General features: G+C 41.7%; 1 protein-coding gene across 1 annotated transcript in view; it reads right to left on the bottom strand.

Moving 5' to 3' along the window:
• Positions 1–17,132, bottom strand: part of Fim (plastin-2 fimbrin) — a 30,329-nt gene that overhangs the window by 6,762 nt on the left and 6,435 nt on the right. The window lies entirely within an intron of this gene.

The following is a 17,132-nucleotide window of genomic DNA, read 5'->3' as shown; positions in this document are numbered from 1 at the left end:
ATCACCGACTCCTTTCTGTTCTCCTCGAATCACTGACCCTTCCTCTACCATCGCAGCGCGTCGCACGAGCAAATTGAGATTTCTAATCTAGCAGAAGTGACACTTGACGAACGTGACTCAATCCTAATGCCAAATTCAGTGAGTGTGCCATGTAATCGGGCCGATTGGACGATTGTTAAAGCCCCGCTCGTTAGTTTCTCTCTGTCAATGGCAGGATCGGCGTTCGCTTTGTTTTTCACGCCCAACGATTAATCTATTCTGCCAGAGTCAAGTGGCTTACGTAAAAGGCATGTCGGGACCGATGGAAATTCAGAGTACTTACTAAACAAAGGAAATAAGAGAAGTCCTCGAAGTACTCCTCCAGAACGTCCCACCTTCGCATCTGTCGGATTTCCATGACGAAGGAAAAAGGGGCAAGAGATGAGGGCGGTACCTTTGAGCGGAGCTCGAAAAACGATCAGACTCCGAGAAAATGCAGCGCGAGACTGGTGCCTTGCATTCGACGCGCGTTATCAATGTGTTATCAGGCGTGTTCGATAAACGCGACCGATTGAAAAAGAAAGAAATTTGCGGTGATTAATTTTTATCGGAATAACATGATAGGTAATGTCGATAGCGTTTATGTGATCGATTAGATTTTAATTATCCTCATTGGTTTCGATTTTTGAAATGGAGATAGTTAATAGAGGTACAGGATCAAAATTATGATAGTTTTTTGTGTTACTAAAGACAAAATGTTTGTTAGTTTGTAACAAATGAAAATTGCACCTAAAAAGTACAGTAATGTTGCGGACGAGAGCCGCTCTCGGGTCTGGTCGCGACTCTCGTCCGCGACTGGTAGTCGATTCGGCTTCCTTTGCTCTCGGTCGCCGAGATAATTGGTACACGACCGGAGAAGCAAAAAAAAGGGTCTCGCTCGAGCTCGATGCCCGAAATCAATGACGTCAGAAAAGACAAGGATAGCATTAGGGATTTAATAGGAAAAATTGAAGTTCCTTATTTGCAAACAGATTTTCACGCAAGTAACACCAATCGATTCCTTGTGCTCTCCCGATAAAAATGATATCAAATACGACATGATTCCTATTATTTATAATAAAGATATTTAAATAATAAAGGTTGGAACCCTGCGACGGTTACGGAGAATCGTCAAAGTTACTTTTCTATCAGTTCTTTACGAGCTAAAAATGACATAAACAGAATTTATGTATATTATATTTAATCGATGTCGGAAAGAAGATATTAAAAATAAAAAAATAAAAATTTCTAAACATTTAAAACAGAACTTATATACATACTTTTTGTATTACGCTTTCATTTTCTTAATAGTTTCAGTCATTAAATAATGAAACACAAAAATATGAGGGAATAATAGGGAGTTAGCCCTACGACGAGAGCCGCGCTCGTCGAATCGACTACCACTCACGGACGAGAGTCGCGCTCGGGTCTAGTCGTGCCTTAGAATCGACTACCACTCACGGACGAGAGTCGCGCCCGGGTCTGTTTACGAGCATGACCTTTCGTTCTACAAACCAAGTTTTATGTATCTTTGTTAAAAATAATCGGAATCATGTCGTGTTTGACATCATTTTAATTGGGAGAGCATAAGGAATCGATTGGTGTTACTTGCGTGAAAATCCGTTTGCGAATAAGAAACTTCAATTTTTCCTATTTAAATCCCTAATGCTATCGTTGTTTTTTATGACATCCTTGTTCTCGGGCGTCGAGCTCGAACGCGATGGTTCCAAGAATTGGTTTCTCGGCGGCATGTATCAAACGAGGTAGTGGGGATAAACCGCGGCTCTCGTCCGTGTAGACGAAACGGCTCTCGTCCGCAACATTACTGTAACTTCTATAATTTTGTAACGTAACGCAACGAATAACTCCTCCCTTTTTACTAGAAATATTATCGCAGTATCGACGTAACGAGTTGCTATAGAAACCCTGGGAACGAGAATATTTATAATTCAATGAAAAGCAAATATGTAACAGGTGGAGTGGAATGGTTGGAAACCAATTCCGTAATATTCTCCGCAATTTCGAAATCACTGATCAGAGGTACAGGGATTAAATTTTGCAAAGCCGTTAATTGGTCGAAGACACGGTCAAACGATTAACACGACTCTGTGGTCTTTATTGCAGACAATTACTTAGCAAACGTTACGAGCTGAATTGCCGTGCAACAAAACAATTTCGCGTCCAGCGACAATGATAATTCAGAGAAAGAATTCTGAGCTCGGGCAAGCAGCCAACGAGCAAACAAGAAGATATTGATCGTGAGTGAGACCATTCACGTCTTCGCGACGAATGAATGGGTAAAACGGTTATCTAGCTCCTGCCTAAACGAGTCTGGCGCTAAATAGTGAACGTGCTAGATTAAAGATATGAGGGTTCGTATCGTCGATGACTTAATCTCGCGATATTGCGCTCGAAACAACGAGAGGTTGGCTTGGAGCACGTTGACCCAGCGAAATGCAGCACCACTTCGATCGTGGGTAATTTGTAACCGGGTCAACGTTAACGCACCTTTCCACCCGCCATTTATACCTCGCTGTGCATATCAAAAATAAATTTCATTTCCCAAACTTCATTCGAGCCTACCGTTTACTGTTAGTAAATTTTCTGTAATGTAAATATGAATTAATAGACGGGTCGATAAATACGTGTTGATTCAGAATCTCATTAAACTGCTATAATGATATAGGTAATTTCATACGAAAATTTTCAAAGTTCAAAAATGTTCAAATTTTCAAATTTTCAAAATGTTAAGTATTCAAATTTCAAATATTCAAATTTTTAAATATTCAAATTTTCAAATATTCAAATATTCAAATTTTCAAATTTTAAAAACTTTCTCACCTTTCACAACTCCCCACAGCTGAAATAAAAATCTCGAACGCTCGATCTCCGCCTTGATCGACCCAGATCTACGACCATACAGAAAACACCCTGAAGAAAATCCAAGCTGCTCGTTGAACCAGAGCATGACTTGTTAACTAGAGTCGAGTATTTAAGGACGAGAAAAGCACGCGATGAGGGAGTGGAAAAGTCGGCAAACACTTGTCCAACCCAAGGGAACCGAACAGAGAACAATAAATTACATGCGCGCGCGCAATTGCAATTGCGGTTGCGTAAGTCAAGTTATACATTTACTCAAGCCTGAAACGTTCTCCACGCCTTGGCGACCAGCGGCGTCGTTCTTCGCTTTCTAGGATTCTATGGGCTGCGTCGGTTCGCAGGGAATCGCGGGTGCATCAGTGGAAACGCATTTTTGCATACAAGGCGTGCCGATGCTGGCTGGAATCCGGAAAAGGAGACGCGAGAAGCAACGAGGAGCGAAGTCAATTGCGCGCGAACACGCCTGGCGTTTCGTGCCGAGAAAGCCTCATCTTCCTTTTCCTCTCGGCTGATAATGCTCGATACGCCTAATAAAAGTCTCGGGAAGTTCCCACTGATGGTTGCATATTGCGCTTTGAGCTACTGGAGAAATGCAGGCCAATGCAATTTTCTGGTTGAAGATTGTGGTGTCTTGTTGAGGGGTAATTGTGCAGGGAATCTCTGGGAATTTTTTTTCTATTGTGATATGTAATATTTTAAAGGTTTTGGACATCAACTTATTGTAACTTACACAATTAGTGTCAAATATTAGCATAAATTTTTTTTAACTACTTTTGTGTTCCCACTGAGCATCAAAATTATAGGCCAGATACTTTGAAACACTCTGTATAATAATTGAAATATTCCCGCTCTCTCTAGAAAAAATTAATTAACGAAGTAATTTCTCTTCAGTCTTCAGCCCTTCCTTGCTCCGAGCTCAACTTTCCAATATGAATCATAAAATGTTTCAAGCACAGACAAATCTACTCTATTTTAAAACAAAATTCTCAGAGTGAGAGCTCCCAATGGAAATACCACCTCTATTTAGCCTGGAGAACAACGACTCCTTTACCAGGAACGGTAATTTTCGCAGTCCCCCAAGGGAAGTCCATTTCGTAGGGATAGAAATTCATTTCTAAATGCCTACATACGTGATTAGTACAATTGTACCCGTAAGTATAGAGGTTCTGCTAGGTTTTGTAACAGACACATAGTAACGAGCACAAAAAGGCTGGAAACACTGTGCTCCGTAATAACTTTCTCGACTTTTTCGTGGCTAAAGTACACCGTGATCTCATACACCTGGAATTACAAAGGCACGGTGTGGCAGCCTCGAAAGAGACGAGTGCAACCTTTCCCGAGATCCAAATCTCGACTTATGGCTGCGACTACTCGAGCACTTCGACTCTGAATCGTGGGGAAGAAAGAACTAAGCCCTCAAATGGAAGTCAACATCCTTCGGGCTTCACGGTAGTTCGATATAGCCTAGACAGTTTGAAAGATTGCTTTTATTGCGCCCATTTATATAGGTGGAATACGTGAATGCGAGACGGCTTCACTATCCACAATGACTATTCTATTCAATTACGGAATAGGAAATAGGAACACTTGGAAAGCAAGAAAAACCTAATACTGATTAAAGGAAAGGTGGAAGACATTCGAAAGTAGAAGTTGGTTTCTTAAAAAACTTCAGATGACATGTAATTTCTTATCGAAAGCTATTAAAACCTACTAGAATGTTAACACGACATCTATTGAGGTAGTGCATGTCGGGTTGCTCAGAGGTAGGCGCCCAAGAGGTATATTTTCTAAACCCTCTACTTTTCAAAATTGATTAGAATTCAGGATACATCAGTGTGTTTTTCAAAAGGGATTCACCACTGGTTGGAGGAAGGAACCTATATCCTCTCATTTGCATTAACTTGCAAACCCTCGTATATCAAGCCAGAAAACAGAGAATAACTCACAGCTCTCAAACAATCGACAGAGCCCGCCAACACAAGGATACCGACCCATAAAATATACTCTAGTCTACGTATACTCTATTGCAAAGTACACCGCCTTAGTAGAAGCGCAAGGGTATCGTGTTTTGGGCGTGCTCGGTTCGCTCAAAGTGCTCACGATTTCGCGAGGGGGATCGCGAGCAGAGGTTGCGAAGGCGGCGGGCTAGGGTATTAAGTATCGCTCCGAGGCTTCAGCACGTTCTTCGAGAAGGAATTGCAATAGGTTACTGGACACCCTGTAGACGCGGGAGCTCTGTCGGGGTCAGACTTCTCTCTCCTTCGCTTTTATCCTGAGAACTGGTTTCGCTGGCGTCGCATTGCGCTGGGTCCCCACCCCCTTCAGGGATCCACGCGTGTGTCAGTGCGCCCGTGTGTGGTGGCTCCTCTCCCTTGGAAATCACGATTGAATTACTCGAAGAAAAAGGAGCCGCTGCCGTTAATAGACAATCTGGACTAGAGGCTGCTGCCAGAGGCTAGCGGCTGCTCGTGAAACGAGCAACGATATTGGCCTTAATGCGGCCTAATAACCTCTGTCATTTCTTAATCTACCTCGACGAACGTCGCGGCCAGCCGAAAGCCCTACACGTCGACGAATTTTCTTGGATAAGCGAGATCGAGAGCGAGGCTGTCGATATCGACAGCACTCTGCCCGAGAGGATGCCTTTCGACTGGGCTAACACGATTATTTGGACGATAACAGCGCCGACAAGAAACGTGATGGGGATAAGAGTCGGCGCAAAGTGCTTGAGACGCGTGTTCCAGATTTCGATCGTTGAGTCAACGGGTTTCCTTGATTTCAAGGCGGCGATAGAGGTGACTCGACTACGTCACCGCGAGATTCCACCTACATGAAACACGTGCGAGCCCGGCTGCGAGATCGGCTACACTCGATTACGAACACGTACGTTTCAGGTTCTTCTCTTCTGCTTGGCTTTTTGCTGCATCTCGGGGGAGATGTTCTGCAGAGGGAACATGTACCTAGTGTGTACCAGTCAGGAGTCTCGAGTGTAACAACTGGGACTGTTTACTCATTTGTATTACTGAGGTAACAGGAAAGATCGTGAGCTGGAAGAAAGCATGAAATTTGAGGACAAGAAATGCGTTAGAGAGGAATAATCTAAATGAGATCACAGAATCTGGAAATTATGACTTTCGAAGACCACCGAGTTGGGTAACTTTAATCTGAAGGAGGGGGAAAAGGAAAGTCATTCCTACTAAATCCTAGATGAATTTAATTTTAAACGTTTCAGAATAAATGAAGCAATTAAAACCAACCTCGTGTAAATTAGGAGAAGCAATAATTGCATTAGGAGGATTAAGTGCGCCATAATCAGGTTCATGCAGAAACTACATGGAGTTTACATAGCTTATGTAAATGATGCAATAAGTTTTTGCCTCAAGCACAATGTAGTACTAGATTTTCGTTTCAATTATATAATGCAAACGTGCAAGTAGGTCGTTCCATGAATATTTTACCGTGAAGTGAAATTATTCGTAAGGCACACCTACTAATTGCGGCACCCGATCGTGGATAGGATGACGATAGAATGACGATAGAATGACGATACGATGAGGATGTTGAGAAGCGATTACTCATCGCAACTATTCATTTCGATTTACGCACGAGGTTCTGGAATTTTCGAAACAATTGTTAAACGTTGCCTTATGCTTCCGTGCCGACTTATCGTACTGAGACACAAGATAAAATGCAATTAGACTTAATTAGAATACTGCTGAAGGTTAAGTGCTGGCAGTCATTAATATTGGAAGAGTAGCTTGCATCGAGACGGGAAAACTTCTGTAAAAAACAATATATTTTTTCTACTTCTTAGAATCTTACGAAATTTAAACTTTCAGGATTACCCGAAGTAAGAATACTATTCTATTAATTTTTAGGGAATCTAGAACAGGTTTCAGTCCTTAATGAAATCCTGCAAGCTTTCACAGATCAATGCATCCCTAGCGATACCAAACCCGATGGCTCACTGCACCACCCAATCCAAACAAATGAATCCCATAATCCAAGTACACACTCCATCACCCCAAACATTCCACAAATCCAGCAACTCATCTCCATGCAAATACCAATCACCCTGCTCCACAATCTCAACATTGACCTTCCCACGTGCACCTCCAAGAACCATCACCCAATGACCTTCACCTACCCACGCACTCCAGCCTCCCTAGACGATCTTCCACCGTTCCCCCTATCGACGCTATCGTCATAGAGACGACAGCCAGTCACCAGTGATTACGCACGCGGCAGCGAGAGGAGCGTATCGAGAGCGGTGCTTTAAATGGTGAATCGTCGCGACGAAACAGGAGGTTCGCTGATGGTCGAGTAATTCCGACACGAAACCGTCCGTGTCACAACGCGAAGGCAATTTCCGTGACAAGTCATGGTACTCTGCGTCCAGGCTGGTCACACTTTTTACTCGAGGCCCTGTTCAATTTATATGCGACGGGCGACGCGTTGTCACGCCGGAATAAATTACAGTTGCGGTTTACACACGCTGCTGAAAGCTCGGCGATGATCCCTTAATGGGCGCCAGTCAGAGAAAGAGAGAGAGAGAGTAAAAAGTTCGCCAGTCGCTTTGGAGTTGACTCAAGTGGCGATAATTGAACAGCTTCGAGCGAACTGCTCGAAGAAGAATACGTTAAGAGGGACCAGTTGGCCGCTCGATAGGCCATCGGTTCTGCTTTGCTCCAATTCCACTGATCCTTCGCCTATGAATCGCACGGTGCACCCGACTATTGCCGTAAAGCAAACTTAAACGCTGAGAGAGAGGCTTGTGCAATCACATTTGCGTAACCCATGGTTTCGTGATCCTTTTTTTTTCGATTATTAACTGAGCGTTCCTTGGGAGCTAATGCAAGGGAATTAGTAGGGAATTTGTGGCAGAATGAGAATTTCGCCTGAGAGGATATTGCTTCCGTGATTCAGGAAACTTTCACGAGTAATTGTCTGCTGCGTTAGGTCTGAGTTCTGTGGATTTTGGGATCCTCTGTTTCTTGTGAAATTGAAGATGAATTTATGGTAAAGAAAGTATTGACTTTCGCAGATTTATTGAGGAGTAGAAAGTACAGGCTACATATTTCTGAAACTAATTTAGTTTCTCAAAGATTCATCTCAGCAAACAGTAGAACCAATCATTCTAAAAAATAGAGAAAACAATTGCAATCTGATAACAAGTGAATATTGTTTATTTAATCCTCTCCTAGAAATCAAACAATAAACCAAATTCTAGTCACTAAAGTCAACTTCCCATAATAGAGATGGAGCATAAGCCCAAAATAAAAACATCTCACACGACTGCACTCAATTTCCATTTCCATTTTCCCAAATATTCCATCTCAATTCCAGGGGCAGGCGAATATCCACTAGACGGAGTAACAAAGCTCCATTGAATTTGGAAGAGTGTGAGGGATTAAGGGAGACAATGCCGCATCCCAGGCTACGGAAGCTGCGCCTGGTGCAACGCGAGCTACTCGATGCATCCTGCCGCAGTCGCGACTGGTTCCACGGGTTCAAGCGACTGCTCCATGTCACCGCGGAATCGCGCGTCGTTATATAACGTTCCAGCATCCAGGGAGCATCGATCGATCTTTCCCTCGATTACTGTCGCGAGACACGACTCCGTGAAGTATCATTCCCTCTTCGCGACTCGTACTTCTGGTCGGTCGTGTTACGCACACGCCACTCGGTTCACGCGTGATTTGATTTACAACGCGAGCGAAAGTGAGACTCGACGCGATCAAGGTTAACGATACGGATCAATTACTAGCTGTAATTAATTGCCATGGATGGAATCGCGAATGGTTCGCGAGGAACGCCAAGCGTTCCACTTGTCTTTTTCCTGTGTCATCGTTGGCTGCGTTTCTGCGATCCCCGATGTAATTAAGGGACTCGGAGGAAACGACTCTTGTCAATCTTTTTCTCCATACAGCAAAAAGAAGCTCTAGGATCTTTAATTGTTGTTCAACACAGTAAAACTTTTTTTAACAAAATATTGGGTCAATGGATAAGTTCGTACTGCGCCACTTTTCTCTTTTCTTCTTCATACATCAAAAATATGTTTTTGATGTAAAATCTAAGAAAAACTGTAAAATTTGACAACAGTAGTTCTTGCGTTATGATCCTCTCAATTACATTCATCTTGCTTACTGAACATTGTACAGCAAATTTGGTTACGAGTGTCGCCAGGTAATAAATACTATTCGAAAGTAGAACACCTTGAATCATGACTTGTCGTAGAACTAGTTTCTGCATGGAGGGAAAATGGACCAGGTTGTAGGGTTCGATTTACATTGATGGATTCGAGTGATCTTTCTGTTTAAAGTGTGAAGTTGGACGCCTTGTTAGGAGATAATTGAACGATACTATTGGTGATGACTAATCTCGGGGTTCATAGAGATTGAGGATTGAGCTCGTAGTCTTTCGTAATCCGTAGTTAAATCCCTTCTAAGATACTGGATTGCTTCTCTTATTTCAAAGCTGGTGCGTCAGGTTCCAATAGAATCTAAATACGATATCAAGTGACTGCCAACTTGACAGTTAAATGCTAGAGGAGTCCCCAGGCTACTCCAGAAGGTCCATAAAAGAGTTCAACCTGAGAAAATAGTATTCTATGAAGAAGTAGTCGGGATAAGAGCAATCTTATTGCACACGTTGTCTCCAAAACGCTATCACAAAATAAAGATAAGTAGACCTTAAAAAAACACTTCCCAAATTTTCGAAAAAGACTTCATATCCCAACACCCCAAACTCGTCCCTCCTGTCCACATGTTCCTCCCTCCCTTCCACAATTATCAAACAAACCCACTGTCACGAAGTAGAAGAGGTGCCCCTGCCTCAAAGCAGGGTTAAATTACCAGCGACACGACACGTTAGCGTTCCACGACGCATCTCTCTATCTGATGTTTCGCTTGGCATTCGAATTGCGCAAAACGTCGCGTTAATTGTCGGCGTATAATTAAGCCCCAGAGCGGACAAACAGCTGCGGGAAGGGGGCTGTTTCAATAGGTGGAAACACAATCTGGATGCTGAAACGGAATCGTCGGCTGGTTGCGATTGTGCGTCGCGTGGTCGTGAATGAATGCTGGTCGAGCAACTGGGTTTATGTTTAGAGGCGTATGCACCGTATAAGGAGGTCCTCCGCGCGTCGAGCAATGAAATAAAATCAGAGGTGATCGCACTTGGAAGAATGCGAGCTTGACTCACCGTCACCGATCTCCCTTCGGTCGGATGGTAAGCGGAGAATCGCACGTGGTTCGTGTGCACGCTGATGATTTTCGTCGGGCCACAGATCTCGAAATGCGTGGTCGACAATACTCTTATTGTTGCTGAGATTAACTTTTGTGGGATGATAAATGACGATCGGTATTGAAAGAGAAGATATGTTGGCGATATTAGTGGAGAGAGAAGGTATTGTGGTTTGGTTGAGAAATGAGTTGAAGCCTTCCCTTATTTAGTGATCACGAGGGGATCTGGTTGATGAACGTACAACGAGGGATTACAGTATAGTTTGCATTTGAGTATTGGAACACTTGAGAATTTCATGCGTTTATAGATCTACGAGGGTATGGTATTATTGTATTACTTTGACCTAACTTGAAAATATGTACTTTAGAATTTGTGAATGTGAACCATCAAGTTGCTCAAGAGTCGTCCTTTTGATAAGCAAATTTATTCAATTCAATTATACTCGAAGAACAAACTATGTAGACAGTTCAGAGTAAACTGATGATACAGCTATCGTGATAAAGATTGAAGTTTGCGAAGAGCGACGCAGAAGTTGATTCCTCGAAGGCAGAGCTGCTATAAGTTTTCCAAACAAGGCGGCAGCGCAAGCCAACTTCTCATAAGAGGTCAACAAGTAGTTGATGAGAGAATCAGAGCAGGAGAGATCCGATTGCAAACACTAGACCAAGCTCGCCCCGATCGATCGTGGAAATTAAAATAAATGAGTCAGAGTGTGCTGACGATAGGTCGAGAGTTCTGATGATGCATGATTCATATTCCATGTGCTGGCTCAGGGGATCCGAGATAAATCCATCTCGCTCATTTTCATAATTAAGATCTATTTTTAACGTTATCTATCTCGGCTTCCCGCTCAGACTGGCTGGAGGTCACCCATTCGATATAGTGTCGTGTCAAAAAAGTATTTCAATTAGCGATAACAAAATGAACATGTAGATACTAAAAATCCTTTTAGTTTCTAACTCGGCCCACATCAGGAATCTCGGTACTTCAATTACTTGCGATAAGTGATAAACAATCAATCACTAAATTATCGTGTACAACTCGATGGCGATAAAAGGTAGTGTACATTGGAAATTGAAAGACCAGATGTGCGTTAAACGATCTATCTACCACAATTGCTATAAACAACTATGCTAGTAATTATAGGAGGTAAAGCGTTATGCAGAAACTGCTATCGGAAAGTAGATACGAGTTCCGTTAATTTAAACGAGTTTCTCGATGGATCTCGTTTCCTGTGGTCATCTACGATTCCTCCGCAATGTTTCTCACTCTTCATTTTCTTCCCCTGGAAACCACAGCGGGAAAAACAATTCTTCAAGACGAGAGAATCATTGACGAGCCTCCGTGACTTTCACGTCAGAACAACACACAGTGTCTTCGGCACGACACTGTACTTATACACCCTCTGTTGACTCAGCTGATGAGATCTTTTTCTTAATAGAGAGGCACATGCAATCACGAGTTTATGTTTGAAAATTTTAATACTCGAATTCTCACAAATCTCGAACTTTAAGTGTTTAAAATCTGAAAGTTCAAAGATTTGAAAATTCGAATATTTAAAAATTCAAAAATTTGAAAATTTAAAAATTTGAAAATTTAAAAATTTGAAAATTCAAAAATTTGAAAATTCAAAAATTTGAAAATTCAAAAATTCACAAACTTTAAAATCTAAAATTTTTAATACTTCTCGAAAAAAATTCGCCGCCAATTCGAATCGAAATAACCGCGTTTCCTCTTCCGACTTTGGCAGCTCTGATAATTATCACGAGGAAATGGTAAAATCACCGGATGGCGGGCACCGCAGCTCGCCGACAAGGAAAATTCCCATAGATACAGCTACTGTGCCTTCAGGATTATTTCTTCTTGGCTTCTTCGAACTCGACGCAGCCAGGAATCCAGAAGAGGCACTTCTTGCTCCATTGTTCCAACGATTCTTGTATTAATTAAGAAGGATGCGATGCGCCGCCATCGAGGAATTTACATTGAGAACCGTACGCGGGCTAGGAGGATTAACGGTTCCGTGGACATTCCATGGGAGCATATTTTTAGCGGATGGGAGTATCGGACCACCGATCAGCTAACTTTCAGGTAACAAAAAAGTTTAATCCTATACACGTGTGACTAGATTTTTAGAACACCGTGGAATATTTTGAAAATTTGTGGAAGTCATTGAGAACTATTGCAAATTAAAATTAATTAACTATCCTAGTAACAATAGATAATTCTACGTAGCATGGAATCTAGCTATGTATCAACAATTTATCCCACAGAAAACACCTTCCACAAAACAACCCAAAAAAGGATCTCACAAGACTAAATGATCCCACGCTCCAAATTGAACACGCCATAAATGGCAACACTAACAAGTGATCACAGCGATATACGGAAGAATAAATCCATAAGACCCAAGGAAACGTCATTGTTACCGCCGCCGCGTCGCTGCAACTGAAAAATTCTCGATTCATTAAGGATATCTACTCAAACTGACTCGACTTATCCAGCGAATGGAGTTATTAACGCCAGCTTAATTGCGATTCATATTACTGATCGTCCTTCGGACATCGCGTTTCGATTAGCGAAGCTCCTTAGCGAAACTCAAAACCGCCATCGACAGATTGGAGTGTCACGCGACACTGTTCACGTCCTCGCGGATTGGTAACCCGACCAAACTTTATTAACCCCATAGGGCTAGGCACCGTAAGAAGATATATCCGCTGTCTGACTCATCAATTCCCAGATACCTTATTTATCCATAAGGCGCATTAAGGGACGGTCGCGCTCAAGTACCCTGATACCTTATCACAACCTTGCAGGCAACAGGGTTTAACAGCCGTGTTGTTGCATCGAAATTATGATTTGAAACGCTAACGAAACTATGGAAGGTGTGGTCACTGACGTGCTGCCTGTCTGTCGCCTTTCACTGAAAGCAAAACTGATGTCGAAGGTGATTTTTTGTGAATATGTTTTTGTTTAGCGATGAAGTGGAGACCTGGTTGCAGAGAATGTGAGAACGAGTAACTTTGATAGTGATTAGAGGTATACTTATTAAATATGTAGTACAGAGTACATAATCGGGTTCTAGAGTTGGCTTTTTAAGTGCCATTAGTATTCAAGTGGAGGTTTTGCTTCAGGACTAAAGATAAAATTACCTCGTATCTGCTAAATTATTATCTTTCATAAAACTCAATGTACATTTGGAAGGCAAGTTTATTAGAAATTACGTAGAAACTTCAGAGAATCTTAAGATGGACAGGAAATCCGTGCTGATGTGAGGGTCTTTAAGTGACACGGGATGGACATCCCTTCTCGGATATACAGACTGTTTTAAAAATTCAACACTCGATAGCAGTAAAACATGCTTGTGTAAACATGATTTACTCGACCTTCACTGGAACTTAGAGACATTTCCATTTATCTAGTTGTACTTTTAATACACATAAGATATAGCGTAGACTTACTCATTGATTTTACTACTGATATTACTGGAGAATTATAAATGTCTTTTAAACGCGATTGCAATCTAGATCTTATTAACGCTAAAACTGTTAGTGATTAACGAGTAAAAGAACTTAAGGTGAAAAGTAGGTACTAATTATTTTGATTGCTTCGATCGTTTTAGCGCTAATTGATTCTACGTGCTCTGTGTACCTTAAAGACAGACCACAAATAATGAAAGACCCTGTATATACTTCCTGTGAGCCCCAGCAATTGGTATTCCTCCTAAGTTCTCTGCAAAACGATGTTCCCAGTATTCGACCCACCCACTGGAGAAAACTTTCGCGTCAGAAATCAATTTTACCGAATATACATTTACTATCAACTTTCAAATTTACTTGTAGATATTGGGAGCAATATTTATTTTCTCCACCTTAGATCCATATAGTGTACATATTAAAAAGAAATTTATTCGACAAAAAAATCCTTTCCCATGTGCTTGCATTATGATCCAAGATCTACATCAAAGAAATTAATAACCATTTATTTCCTTCGATCATTGATTCTTCATTTAATGGTTAATGAGCCGGCCTGTAATTTATTCATGAGAATCTGCTGGCAAATTGAATCGACCGAAGCGGACGCTATGTTTGATCCATTCGCTCCGTCGAAGGAAGTTGGTTTCGTCGCGTGTTATCGTGGCGCTCTTGGATGTCTGAAAGCTTGCCCCAGGAAGGATTAATTATAAATACAGACAGTAATAAGGAGCTAAGCGTGGGAACCGAAGCGGCAAAAGACGCGTGTAGACACACTGCTTCTGTAAACACCAGTGCATGTGCAACATGCACTTATGTGAGAAACGAGCCTGGGGAACGCGTTTTCCGATAATATAGGAGACGAATTGCCAACACGCGACCTTTTTTATATCCTGCGGGCCTCGAAGGCTTATCCACTTCCCCATGAGCACCCATATCAGTATGGCGTCGCTACAGGGAATGTAGAACCCCTAACAGTGACTCTGATATAAGATAATTGACACTATCATAGAATGTACGAAGTTAAACAAAAGCCTATGGAAGCTAAAGAGCAACGATGAGTCTTGCTGACGTTAGATAATCTCGATTATTCATTCCCTCAAAGCTGCACCAATCAGAAACAAAAAGCATCGAATGGCTTATCTATAAAGGAAGCTAGATCAAACTTGAATATTATTGTTCCTAAGAGAGAAACAAAAATCAAATGCTCCAGTCATAAAAGAATCACAAAGGCCTATATTGGACTGTAAGCAAAGTCAGAGCGAGATTCATTCGGAGCAACTGAAATGGAAAAATGACTAGTACTAGAGTTGTTCAATCTCTCTGGAACCTGTATCGGTACATTTTCTCGCCATAAGAGCCACATTCAAAGGCAAGAAATTCTCGATGAATGGATACGAGCGTATTTTTTCTTGCGGAAACAGGAGGAACATTGTACGCCACGGAAATTGCGGTGAATATGAATGCGAGAGAAATCTCAGCACTGTAACGAATATAAATTGGATCGAATTAAATTTCGCGGGGATGTAAGAACCTGACTGATGAATTATCAAGCTTGGGATCACCCTGGGAGAGTCTTACAGCCTTGTTCAAACTCGCTCAAGGGTATAAGCAGCGAATCACTTTCGATCGCCTGGCTCTACTCTGGAATCACTCTGGATACTATATATTTCAACTTGGAGAGACTTTAAAAGTCGTAAAAATATTTTTATTCCTTGCAAAAAATTTAAACTTTGTAGACGACCCAGTGAAGTTCATAAATTTTGCAAAATTTAAATTGTATTACGAGCGACTTAAAAGAGAAAATGTATCAATCAAAAAGTTACAATGGAACACATGAAACGCTCACAAAGAGTTTAAAGACACCTCACTTTAACTTTCGCCGTTAGAGTAACCATTACGAGTGGTCGTTGGTTACTTTACGGTCTCTTACTTCCGTCCACATACAAGAGTCCCGTGAATAACCACACAGTGGCTCCCCTATCCATCGAATGGACTAACATGTTCTTTGATACGCTCCATTTATATGGAAATTTCAAGGTCCGCAATTATCGTATCGTTTAACGACCGTTATAAACATTTCGGGTGATTCACAATCGAACTTGACGCGCTGTCCACTCGTTCTCGTTTGTACAATTTCCTGCGTGTCTCGTACGCGAGATGGTAGAGAAACAGTGGCTCTCAAACCTTCAGGATTTTGGAATAATATTATCATATACTGAACTCTGCTGCTTCTCGAATAGATATTAAGAAGAGATACTCGATAATTTAGGAAAAATAAATTTTGGTGATCAGGTAAGTTCAGACGACTTTCACCATCAGTAAAGTAACTATTTCTAGTGAGAATACAAGTAAAGAATTAGGGAAGACTAATCCCTAGGATTCCTCTTTATCTAGGTCCCCTTTCCCCTATTACCTTTCTCCAGGACTCTAATCTTTAGTTGGTGTGTAGTTCCTTTCCAAGTTGTGATACGTCAAACTTCAAAGTTAATGCCTTTCCAACAGTATGAAATTATAATATACCGCAAAAAAGATTCAAAAAGTGGAGAATGCATCAGGAAAAATCCAGAACAATACCGAACAATATGCTAGTCGACCTAAGGTGACCGCGTTTCGCAACGATCCGATATTTTTAAGCGACCCGATCGCAGACCATTTGTTATTCCAACGGCGTGCAATTGCATAATAATCGCTCCAAGCCATTATAACAACGTTGAGTAACGATTCAAGCAGAACGCATTGTTGGCTTCGAACGAGCTGCTTAACAGCAATAGCGTGCTTTTGCGGGGGAAAAGGAATTTGGTGTACGATAATGTTTACGACGTTGCATTACGAAACGATGAAGCTCACGACGAGCACTTATCTCGAGCAGCGTTCGAGGAACGAGTACTAAACAACTCGACGACAGATATCCTTGACTTAATTGAGGAAATTAAAAGCTTTCCTTCGCGCGACAGAGTGCAGTAAACAGCCCCTGATACGATGCAAAAGCTATTTAATTATATTAATCAGCTTATCGGAGCAATTCGAGTCAGACAATTGCAAGATGATACGTTTTGGATTGTTGGGGCTTACAGAGGGTTTTGTGACGATGACGCGACTATCCACGTCCGACACAGCGTACAATGTTTCCCTACGCGAACATTCGAGCGCATTTCTGCATTAATTTCATGCTCGCGCAGCTATGAAACAGTTTTGGTATGAACTCGCGATCTCACGGTACCTGAGAAACACTCGATGCATGAAATATAATAACAAATTCTGCGCGCCTTGCGCGGAATACTGCTCGGTTGTTCCATATTAAATGACCCCTCCTAAAAGTCCACGTACACATCAAACTCTCTACACTGCATCTCATTAAATCACTGCGGGTGGAGTTGGAAACTCATCAAGCGAACTTTTACATATGTGACAGTAATAATTTTCTATTTCATAATTAAGGGAGCGAATGAAGTCTACTCTTCCTAATTACAAAAGTGGAGGACCACAGTGTTCTCGAACAAGAACAGAATATAACAG

Source organism: Calliopsis andreniformis, chromosome 6, assembly GCF_051401765.1.
Source record: "Calliopsis andreniformis isolate RMS-2024a chromosome 6, iyCalAndr_principal, whole genome shotgun sequence".
Classification (NCBI taxonomy): domain Eukaryota; kingdom Metazoa; phylum Arthropoda; class Insecta; order Hymenoptera; family Andrenidae; genus Calliopsis; species Calliopsis andreniformis.
Note: the sequence above shows the minus strand (reverse complement) of the source record. Positions and strands in the feature narration are given on the sequence as shown.